The 12209-nt window shown below is 41.8% G+C and overlaps 1 pseudogene; it reads right to left on the bottom strand.

Moving 5' to 3' along the window:
* LOC117457073 (NACHT, LRR and PYD domains-containing protein 1-like) overlaps positions 1 to 12209 on the bottom strand; it is a 123743-nt pseudogene that overhangs the window by 64836 nt on the left and 46698 nt on the right.

Here is a 12209-nt window from a genome sequence, read left to right on the forward strand (position 1 = left end):
AAAAGGTGTATTACTCTATTTTTGCAAAGTAGAATCAGGTAGTTTTTGTGTGTTTTACTTGTAAATGGTCTTACCACCATCATCATCATCATCATCATCATCATCATCATCATCATCATCATCATCATCATCATCATCATCACCGTTCCCATCAACATCCTTTAACACAGGGGTGTCAAACTCTATTTCATCGTGGGCCACATCAGCATTATGGTTGCACTCAAAGGGCCGGTTGTGACTTTAAGACTTTATAAATATACATATATAATATATTTAATATATATAAAATAATGTATTATATTACATAACTTCCTCTGCATTGGATTATTACCGGATAGGGTAATAACTTCATAATTAACTACGTCTGAAAGCAGAAGTCCAGGGCAAATAATTGCAAGTCTCTTCAGTGCGCATGTCACAAAACAAGATGCATTGTGGGACATGTAGTTTATGAGCAACATGCTCCTGTAAAGTGGCGTGTAACCGTATAATAAAATTATTCTATTCTTTGTATGCTCTTGCGGGCCACATTGAATGAAGTCGCGGGCCGGATTTGGCCCCCGGGCCTTGAGTTTGACACCCCTGCTTTAACACCTGCCTTGAGGATACAGGCTTGGATTCAACTAAACTTCCTGCAGCTAACGAGCTCCAAAACAGAGGCTATTTTAGTTGGCACCCCAAACCAGGTCCAGTCATCCCCCATAACCCACATCCCCCCTCTCCACAGCAGTTACCAACCTGCGTGTGAGATTTGACCGCCATCTGACCACATCAAACACCTGTGCGAAACCTCCTTCTACCACCTCAGGAACATCGCAAAACTCCGTCCCACACTCTCCCTGTCAGACGCGGAACAACTGGTCCATGCCTTCGTCTCCTCAAGGCTCGACTACTGCAGCGCTCTCCTCGTCGGGACTCCTAGCTCCAATACGAACAGTGCCGCTAGGATCCTGATGAGGGCGAGGAAATACAACCACATCACACCCGTCCTTCATTCCCTCCACTGGCTTCCTGTCAGGTGGTCGCACTGCTGACCCATCAGGGCATCCACGGGAACGCTCCTCCATACCTGAAGGATCTTCTCACATCTCAAACCTCCACACGCAACCTCCGCTATAAAAGTAATTATCCTTACTTCCTTAAGATAATTATTCTGTTTTCGAGAGGTGTATGACTCTATTCTAACAAATCATATATGTTAAAAGAAAAATATTTCATGTAAAACTACAGTAATAGAGGCTACTTGCAGTAAGGAGAGTAACTGTTTTTTACAAGTTATCTACGTATTTTATTTTACAGTTTTTTTCTGCGCCAGAAAATGTCAGTTTTTTTACAATGACAATAAAAGCCTTGAATCTCGAGGTATGGTTGACATCCTTGATGCTGTTTTTCTTCTTCACGGCTGTTTCTCGCTCCAGATGAAACCTGGTTCTGCTGCTCGCTTCGTCTCAGCAGTCGTTCTCAATCGCTCTGTCGTATTTCCCCCACGTCCTGTTTCTCTGGCGTTAGCTGTGATGTCTGGAGGCGAGGTGAGAGGTCGCGAGGACCAGGTGTGCAGGAGCTGGTTTCCGGCTGCTGCGCTACCTGTGTCTCCTGCTGTTAATCTGGCACATGTCCGCCCTATTGTTCCCTCCAGGAATCAGGGGTAAAGTATAACAAGTCACCCTTTAGAAAGGTTGTAATTAACGGCTGTTTTCATTGTTCATTAAATGAATTATATATCTGTTTTAAATTCATAAGAACTGCCAAGTTTTGAGAAATCCTTTTTCAATGTTTTTTGTATTCAACACATTACATTCAATTATACACAGACAAGGTACAGGAACACAACATGAGTTGAAGCGGGATATGCATGACATAGCTTTCGGTTGAAAATACTACAGACTTTCTGATAATCAATTGTGTTAAAAAAATATATTAAAAAGATTCTGGTCTCAAGGTAAGGATTTCACAAAGTCTGGTACGGGTAATGTTTTAATAATACGACAGCAGAAAATGCATAGAAAGAAAAAATACATGTCAAACAAGTATCCAGACCATAAGGTTCTCGATAACCCTCATAACATGTTTTAATGAGTAACCAAATTATTTTGATTCTAGAAACACATTACTGGTTGACTTGAATACTGACATTCAATATTAAGATCTGAGATTAATATACATTTGGTATACACATTGTCTTTAACATATTCCTTAACTTTAATTTCGATTCGGTCCATTTTATATTTTAACACCGATTTTCAATTAACTGTGTGGTTGTTCCATAGATTTTTCTTCACACGGGTTGGGAACTTGCTGACTTTCATTTTTTGGAAGTGCTTTTGGAAATTATTAGGCATTTCATTATATTAATGTATTTGCATCGTTGTGTTTTTACGCTTTAAACGCATTTTAACACATTGAGATTCTTTAATGTCACAAAAAAAGTTGTATTTAAAGGTGGGGTAGATAAGTTTGAGAAACTGGCTCGAGATCGCTAGAATTTGAAAATACACAACCGGAGAAAATCTGCCACTTCCTCACAGAGCCCCTCCCCCAACACACATGAACGCGCACATGACCAATGAGGGCACGAGATCAGTTTGTGCCCCGATGGAAGTCTGACAGGCAGGTAGGCCATCTTTTTACATGTACTTTTTACAGTATCACGGCTTCTACAGATGACATTTTTTATGGATTTGTTGTCAAAGCACTTCAGATATTCATTGCTATCGGGATGTTAAGAGCATTCCATGGAATATAACAAAACGTGTATCTCGAGCCGGTTTCTGAAACTTACCTACCCCACCTTTAAGAGACAAAAAACCCTAAACTAAAAAGCCTGCCTTGCCAATTGTCAGTAACAGCCATTTCAGCATCAAACAAGTGTATAACACGTTTAAAACAATCATGTTCGATGCAATTCCCCCGTTTAAAGCTTCTGTCTGACCTGTGGTACTCATCTTCTGAATGTGTCCGCTTGAATAAAGGATAGAGGATTATACACTGAGATAATTCGCTCACTAAAAGACCAGGAATCGTTTTAAGACGCCTCTGTGAGACATAATATCCCGTCCTTTGTTCCCGTATCTCCCATCTTCTTCACTGCAGTCCTTTGTACCTGAACCTTGCCACATAAAACGTCCGTAACAGAGCCACGGGCTCGAAGGGAACAGATGTCCTCGGTGTTTTCCTTTGCTGTAAGGTCAGATCTGAGGCCTCTCTACTTTGGGACGAGCCCGGCGGCGGAGACAGCCGAGACGTCTCCTATAAATGGAAGAGGAGGAATCGTGACTGTCACACACCATTGATCGCGAGTCAAGGGTGACGTTTACTTTCAAAAGCACGGGCCACACGGTTAGCTCATCAGTATGCAGGACACACACATTCATAAACACACACATCCCTCACTTGGAGTCTTGTTTCAGGGGCAATGTAGTGCTGCAGGGATGACATGGCATCGCCAGGACTCCTTCAACATACAAGCAAAGGGCAAACTTACATATTACATATCATTTAGCTGATGCCTTTATCCAAAGCGACTAACAGTAAGTGCAACAACCATAAAGAATCAAACTCTGAACAGATATATTCACTTTAAGCAAGATCATAGTTCGTGCTGGTGAATTAGATACAAGGCCTACATTAAATCAGTGCTTTTTTTTTGTTCAGCAATAACTTAACTTATCTTAACATCTTTTTGGATCTACACACAACATCTATTGCCCGTCTGTCCGTCCTAGTAGAGCAGGGGTGTCAAACTCAAGGCCCGGGGGCCAAATCCGGCCCGCGACTTCATTTTATGTGGCCCGCAAGAGCTTGCAAAGAATATAATACGTTTATTATACGGTTACATGCCACTTTACAGTATATCTATATATGTTCATTTGAATTAATTTCTTATTTTATAGTTGGTTATCTTTGTTTACCTTTGATTTATCCTTAATTGTATTAATCTAATCTGTGCTCTCCTGTTTTTCAATCTTACCCTTTTGCTATTAAAGCACTGAATTTCCCCACGGGGATTAATAAAGTTCCATCTTATCTTATCTTATTTTACAGAAGCATGTTGCCCTTAAACTATATGTCCCACAATGCATCTCATTTTGTGACATGTGCACTGAAGAGACTTGCAATTATTTGCCCAGGACTTCTGCTTTCAGATGTAGTTATTACCCTATCCAATAATAATCCAATGCAGAGGCAATACTATATAATACATTATTTCATGTATATTATGCATTTATATATTTATATAGTTACAACCGGCCCTTTGAGTGCAACTATAAAGCTAATGTAGCCCACGAGGGATCCCTCCTCTATTGCCCTCCCTGAGATGTGGGGTTTCCCTGGGAGATGTTCCTTGTTCGCTGCTATAGTCTTAAGACAGAGGGTGTACGCACTGTAAAGCCCCCTGACACAAATGCATAATGTTTCATAATCGGAAATATAAATCCAATTTCATTGGCTTAACAAAATTAGCATCATAATATCGCAATCAATCACATGTTAACGTAACTTTTAGGTTTCTGTAAAGCGTTAATGCAATCTCAAGAAGTAAAAAGCTAACATTCGGCTGTAAAAGAAAACACGACTTCACGTCACCACCGCTAAGCTAAATGCGGCTAACGCTTGGTGTGAAGACGTTTAGTCGTCTGATTTAGACAGCGTTTCATGACACATAAGCTTCATACATTCACCGGTACAGGCATATTTTATGTCGCCGAACAAAACCTAAACATCTCATCAGCTTGTATTGTTGTTGTGCTCCCTTTCTCTGTTTCTTATCCTATATCTATTAGAACTGCTCGGGTCTTGATAGATTGAGTGGGGAAGTTCATGAGATCTTTCTAGAGGGTTATCAAGAATAACTTGTATCCAATGACCTTTGACCTCTCTGTCTGTGTCTGTGTATTCTCTTGTTCCGATGAACCCAGCCAAATCTTTCTTCTTGTCTTGTATCTATATCTACGCCGGGATCCGGAGGCGAGGCTGATCCTCTTGCTGTAGTCCTGTGTCCTGGATCCTTAGTCCTGAGTTCTGGATTAAGTCGTGGACTTCGGGTCGTGGCTGAACCCGTCTCTGCTGTCCTGCCTTGGGTCTCGTCATGCTGCTTCCCTGATGGCTTCCTCAGGATTGTAGCTGACATCCTCGTGGATTCATCTTCTCATTACAGACACATGCATTTCCTAACATTCGGTCTATATGCTGTAACATGTATTATCTCTTGGATTTACACACGGCATCTATTGCACATCTGTCCGTCCTGGGAGAGGGATCCCTCCTCTGCTGCTCTCCCTGAGGTTTCTCCCATGTTCCCTTAAACTGTCGGTTTTCTCCGGAAGTTTTTCCTTGTACGATGTGAGGGTCTAAGGACAGAGGGTCTGAGGACAGAGGGTCTGAGGACAGAGGGTCTGAGGATAGAGGGTCTGAGGACAGAGGGTCTGAGGACAGAGGGTCTAAGGACAGAGGGTCTAAGGACAGAGGGTCTGAGGACAGAGGGTCTAAGGACAGAGGGTCTAAGGATAGAGGGTCTGAGGACAGAGGGTCTGAGGACAGAGGGTCTGAGGACAGAGGGTCTAAGGACAGAGGGTCTGAGGACAGAGGGTCTGAGGACAGAGGGTCTAAGGACAGAGGGAACAATCTGTGCTGTTGTATTTGCTGTAAAGTCTCTCTACTGTAGGCTATTTTTATTATATGTACAGCACTTTGGCTCCACCAAAAATCGTTTATAAATGTGCTATATAAATAAAACTTGATTTGATTTGTATCAACCGTTGATTTTATTTCAGGCATCTAACAAACAAAAAAACCTTCGGACTCATTCCTTCACTCTAGCGTTCTACACATACAGCATAAACTGACCCGTGATTTGGCCATGAAACCAGACATTTAGGGTCACCGGTTTGTCTTTAAACCACTGAGGTGGATAACAATAGGGCGCAGGATGTAATGAGAGGCCAGGCAGAAGGGTCCTGTAAAGCCAACCAGGGATTTAACAAGGGCTGTGGGAACGCTGGGGAAACGTTGGATCAGTGTCAGAGGAGAGTTGATTTAACGCTGCCTGTGAGCTGGGGACGTGTTGATGTCGTATGAAAAGGTTTAACGGGGTTTAGGAAGGGTCGAGGAAGAGAGGAGACAGAAACAGATCACATGGAGAAATGAAGAGAGATGACCAGACATTTGGGACTGAAGGGAAGTCTGCATGTTCTAACTTGTGGCTTGTGACATGATAAAAGGTATGGATGAATTACACATTGTATTGTGGCTCTGCGTTCAAGTTAAACCACACATAGGCAAGGCAAGGCAAGGCAAGGCAAGGCAAGGCAAGGCAAGGCAAGGCAAGGCAAGGCAAGGCAAGGCAAGGCAAGGCAAGGCAAGGCAAGGCTATATAGCACCTTTCAGCACCAGGCAATTCAAGGTGCTTTACAAAAATGAAAGACATTCAGATAAAGGCATTTAAAAACAGTAAAAGATAATAAAAGAAACATTAAAAGAAAAACAAAAAATAAAAGACATTAAGATAGTGACCAAGTAGCCATTTTGTTAGCATTGCGCTAAGTTGGTATGCTTCAAACCATCACAAGCCAGGCAGGGATGACAGAGAAGCTTCTCCTCTCGCGTTCAATGGGCAGTGGCTGAACAACTTCTTTGAGTTGTTTCTCTAATCTTTTATAAAAATGAGTTTAGCAGAAATAGCTTTTGGATCGTTAGCAACCATTGCACATTAGCTCATGTTAGCTAGCATGGAATACGGTTGATGTTGTATGAAAGGTTTTACAGGATTTAGGGAGGGTCAGGGACGAAGTGGAGGAGGATCAGCCGGGGAAAGAGGAGACCAAAACAAAGATGGATTACAGGAAGAGGAGATAATTCAAATAGAAAGGAAGAGAGACGGCCAGTGTAACTGCAGACATGCCATCTAGCTGTGTGTCATGGCCAACACGTCTATCTGATTTGGGTCAACAAAATCAACTTGATGTCCATTGTAAAGTTGACAAAGCAACTTTTATTCCACAAACCAAGCAGGTAGATCTTCAGTTTCTGGATCTAATCAAACTTTAAATGACAGGACAGCCTAAAGCTAGTCTAGACACAAAGTGAGCCAAGTCTGACATATAACATTAAAGGTCCCATGGCCATTTCTACTGATCATATTTCCATCGTTGATGTCTACTAGAATAGATTTACATTGTTCACTGTTCCAAACTCACATTGGTTTCTCATCCAGCATCTCTGTATAGTATGTGTATTCACCCCCCCCCCCCCCCCCCACAAACACTCACAGCCGAAGTAAGAACAATAAGTGTGGCTTGATATTGAGAAAGAAAAAGGTTTGTAACGCTGTGAGAACGGGTCTGCGGAGAGCATTTATCCGCCATCCCAACTCGTCTGTTACCAACCAGGGAGCAAGTCAATGGGACTCCCTGGTAGTTGAACATGTACGCTAGAAAAAGCCTTCGATCAAGTTAATTGGAAATTCCTATACCAAGTTCTTGAAAAGTTTGGATTTCACAAGATCTTTATTAATACTGTTCAAGCACTGTACGACATGCAAGGAACACAATGAACGGAGCCATATCAAATTCTTTCTACCTTGAGAGCGGGACACCACAGGGATGTCCAATTAGCCCACTGTTATTCGCAATTTATATCGAGGCTCTGAGTTTGGGGGTTACTCAAAAAATAACGGGGCGGTGGTGGCGAAGTCCATAGGGACTTGGCTTGGCAACTGGAAGGTCACCAGTTCAAGTCCCGGCAAGACCAAGTGCTACCGAGGTGTCCCTGAGCAAGGCACCGTTCCCCACACTGCTCCCCGGGCACAGTTCAAAATGGCAGCCCACTGCTCCGAACACTAGGATGGGTCAAATGCAGAGAAACAATTTCCCCACGGGGATTAATAAAGTATATCCAAATCAAACAATATTGACGGTATAAAAGTAGATATGGTCAGGAACATAAATTATCATTATTTGCTGATGACATATGAATATCAAACCCAGATGAATCATTCTTGAGTTACTGGCTTTTTTGGATACTTATAGTTCTATCTCAGGGTACAAACTCAATATAACACCTTACACACCTTCCGGGGGAGACTGAAAACGCATCTCTTTCGACTCCACTTCGAGCGATAGAACTACTAACAAAGCACTTATATACTAATAAAGGGCTGGCTTATCTAAAGCCAGTTGAGTAGCACTTGAAATGTTTTGGCTCTATGAAACCTGATGTACTTTATGATTCTGTTTTCTTCAAGGTTGTATTTTGTTGGTCGAACGCACTTATTGTATGTCGCTTTTGATAAAAGCCTCAGCTAAAAGCAATGTAATGTAATGTAATAACAAAAACCCAAATACTCAGCTTTAATTAAAAGCCAAGCCAACATATAAACTCACTCATTGATCTTAATTGGGATCTGAACCACTTACAATGTGGGAGCAAGCATCTCTAAAGATTCAGAGGAATTGTATACACTACATTTCAACCCTCGAAGTCAGAAAATAAAAGAAGACATAAATAGATGGAACTTGATCCCAGTGCCGAGCTTCGAATCTCGAATAGAATCAGTGAAAATGAACATCCTACCTAGACTCGTATGCCTTTTCCAGAATCTACCAATTTAAATCACAGACAAGCAGTTTAACGAATGGGATAAAACCATATCGAGGTGCATCTGGCAAGGGACGAAAGCCAAGGATTGGATTCTGTGCTCTTCAGCTAGCAAAAAACCAGGGAGGAGTAGCGCGCCCCTGCTTGAAGGACTGCTATATATCAGCCCAATTAAGAAGCCTGTTCTGCTGCTGCGAGCCCGACCGCAGAGCTGGATGCAAAGACATTGAGAATAATGTATCGAGGCAAGCTTAGAGGGTGGCGTTTTTCTCATACTGATATTCTGAACAACCTGTGCTGTTGTATCTGCTGTAAAGTGCCTCTACTGTAGGCTAGTTTTATTATATGTACAGCACTTTGGCTCCACCAAAAATCGTTTATAAATGTACTTTTATCCATGTATTTTTCCTTTTAATGTTTATTTTATTAGCTTTTCTTTTTTAATGCTTAATGTCTTTCATTTTTTGTAAAGCACTTTGAATTGCCTTGCGTTGAAAAGTGCTATATCAATAAACTTGCCTTGCCTTGCCTTGCCTTGCTATATAAATAAAACTTGATTTGATTTGATTTGATAAAAGACATGTTAAAAACGTACTACGTACAGTATGACACTTGTGCTTTTAAATGTGGGGTTTTATCTTACTAGTGTTTTGTATTGTTTTTACGTCATGTAGGAGAGTCCTCTGATCTGGTTTCATTGTCTCGTGTTTTACATTTGTTTCATGTCCTGTCTGTTTTTATGTATTTATGTTTTATACAGGTGTTGATGGACAGCACTTTGTTCAACTCTGTTGTTTTGAAATGTGCTATAGAAATAAAAAAAGATAACCTCTGCAAACCTCTCCTTAAAATGATGGTTAAGGGTCCTTCCCAGGAGTGACTTGCTGGAGGAAATGAAGATATCACATGGTCTTGATTTCACCCCGAGCAAGCTAGACACAAAATGTAAAGGTTGGGCCGAACATGGCCTTACTTCATATTGCACATTTTGATGTCTACAGCTACGCCATTACTTAAATAGTCCCCTGTCAGACAGCCAGAAGGCCCTTGAAAACCCTTTATCAATAGTGTTCACCAGCGCATACACGATCAGACACATGTGGGATGAAAGTAAACTCAAAACTTTACCAAGCTCTTCAAGATATTAAAAAGGAAAATATTTTCTATATAAAACACAAATGGGAAAACGAAACAAAAGTCTGGACAAACGACTGCACTTTTCAATGGAAGATCTCGAGCTCAGGCACCTGCAGGATGTTTCGTTGGACGAATCTGAGCAGGTACTTTTTCAGCCCTGCTCCGTCATCACATCATCGAGGGGCGGGGCCCCAGCTGCGGGAGGGAATGTGGTTCTCAGTTAGCGAAAAGATCCATATGGAAATTGAAATAGTACTACAGGAAAAAATCCCTTTAAACTGGGACGAATTTATATTTGGGCTCGTGCATTCAATCCCCACAAACTCCAAAACAAAACAAGTATTTTGAATTCTTACTGTTGCAGCAAAAAAAAGCAATAACTAGAAAATGGCTCAAAGCGGATATATCCCTTCTCTCGACAACTGGTACGACAAAATCCATGAAATCTATGTTGTGGAAAGAATCACCTTCTCAATGAGGCTTCAGGAAAACCCATTTGAAGAAATATGTTTGTTTCTATACACCGATTGAATGTATATGTATATATGTGTATGTATGGTCACATGTATGTATGTGTGTCTGTGTATTGAATGTATATATGTGTGTTGATATGTATGCATATGTACATGTGTAGACATTTGCCATTTCAAACAACCCCGTCACACAGATGCCTATTTGTATCTATTTATTTAATTGTGCATTTTGAATGTCCATGTTTGTACTCGTGTTTTTTAAATATTTTGAGATTTGGTTGAGCGGGGGGTATACGTGTACTTTTACTAGTCCTTTATTAGAGATGTGTCTGTTGTTTGTGTTTGTTTTTAGTGTCAGGATGGAACTCTTTTTCTCTGCAAACAGAATCTACCTACGGGTACAGATAAATAACCTTACTTTTTCGTTTTTATTTTATTTTGACTAATGTTTTGTTTGCCATTTCATTTGTGATTTTTGGGTCTCTAAAAACATATGATTTAAAAAACTTTAATCGTATTATAATGTGAACCCAAATAAATAAAGAATAGAAAAATGTACGCTAACGGTCCCCCCCCCTCCTGGTGTGTGAGGAGCTCCGCGGATTGGTCCATTTGTTTCTTCCGGGAACCGCATGACGTCACTTGGTTCCCAGAAGAAACAAATGGAAAAACAGAAATGTCCAACGAGGCGTTCTGGGGCAGCATAATACTTTTCTGTGTTACGGTACGTCCACGCAGCAGCTTTGAAAAAATCTTGAAAATCTTGGAGCTGGGCGTGTCTGACAGCTTGGGGATTTTTTGCGAGCAACGCGACCAACAACCAATCTCCCCCCCCCCCCCGACATACAAAGCAAAAAACCCCGGGGGATTTTATGCGAGCAATATATATATATATAAACTCCCCAAACAGGCGAAACCTACCAGTTCCACCCACTGTCTCTGCCACCTCCCTCCATGCCTGCTTCCTCCGGTTTGTATCCCGTTAATAGTTCTGGTCGTAAAGAACCGGGTGATTTGCTACCGTCATTTCTCGTTTGGAATATGAGGAAATGAACTGCGGTCTGGTTCTCCCTGCTTACACGCGGTTTGATTGGCTAGCGCTTCTACTGTCAGATTTGCATAAACGTGTTTGATTGGCTGGCGCTTCCAGCTCAGCTTCAAAAGTTGAACATTGCTCAACTTTTGAATCCTGGAGATCCTGGACATCTTCGCTTCGGACCCCCACAATGCAGTTCGGCGAAAAGCGAGGCAAAGTGACGTCATCCCCATTCAAAGTCAACGGGCAGAGAAGCGTTGGAAGCGTTGGAAGATTTGTCTAAAGCTGCTGTGTGGACGTACCGTTAGAGCTTTACTCGCTACAGGGTGTACTTTGAGGGTCTGTGACTGCAGACCGTTCACACGCAGAACAACCTTCATAACACGAGGGGACGGGTGATAACCGGAAAAGCATGACATGGGACCTTTAACATAAATTCAGATTTTAATAAAAGCATTTTCATCCATTATGACAACTGTCCTTCTTATAAACCAATATTCAAACTGTGTACCTCTAAATGTGCATCCTTTTAGGAAAAGAATAAGAAAACGTTAAGGAAGATAACAAGCACATCCTTTGCTGGACTGAAGGGAAGTCTGCGTGTGCCAACGTGTGGCCTGTGACATAACACTTGTCATGAGTATAGAATGACAGACGGGGAGAAAGGGAAAACCACGATGCGACCTCTTCCCTCACTCATTCAGTCTGGGCCGTCATTCCGCTGCTCTGCACCCTGCTTTCAGTCCGTCTGCTTATCCAGAGCGAGCGTGTTCGCAGCAGCAGCAGACGTGCATGGGTGGGTTTTGTTCTGCGGATGTATCTACGGCAGCGTTCAAGATTCAAAGATTCAAAGGCTTTATTGTATGAACGACAGATACAGCAGACTTTTGGCGGAGACAATCTGAAGTCCCAGGCGCCTCCATAATCCAATGTACTATCGATACAACGAAATGAAAACAGTGCAAGAGAAT

The sequence above is a fragment of the Pseudochaenichthys georgianus genome, chromosome 13, assembly GCF_902827115.2.
Source record: "Pseudochaenichthys georgianus chromosome 13, fPseGeo1.2, whole genome shotgun sequence".
NCBI classification, from domain to species: Eukaryota; Metazoa; Chordata; class Actinopteri; order Perciformes; family Channichthyidae; genus Pseudochaenichthys; species Pseudochaenichthys georgianus.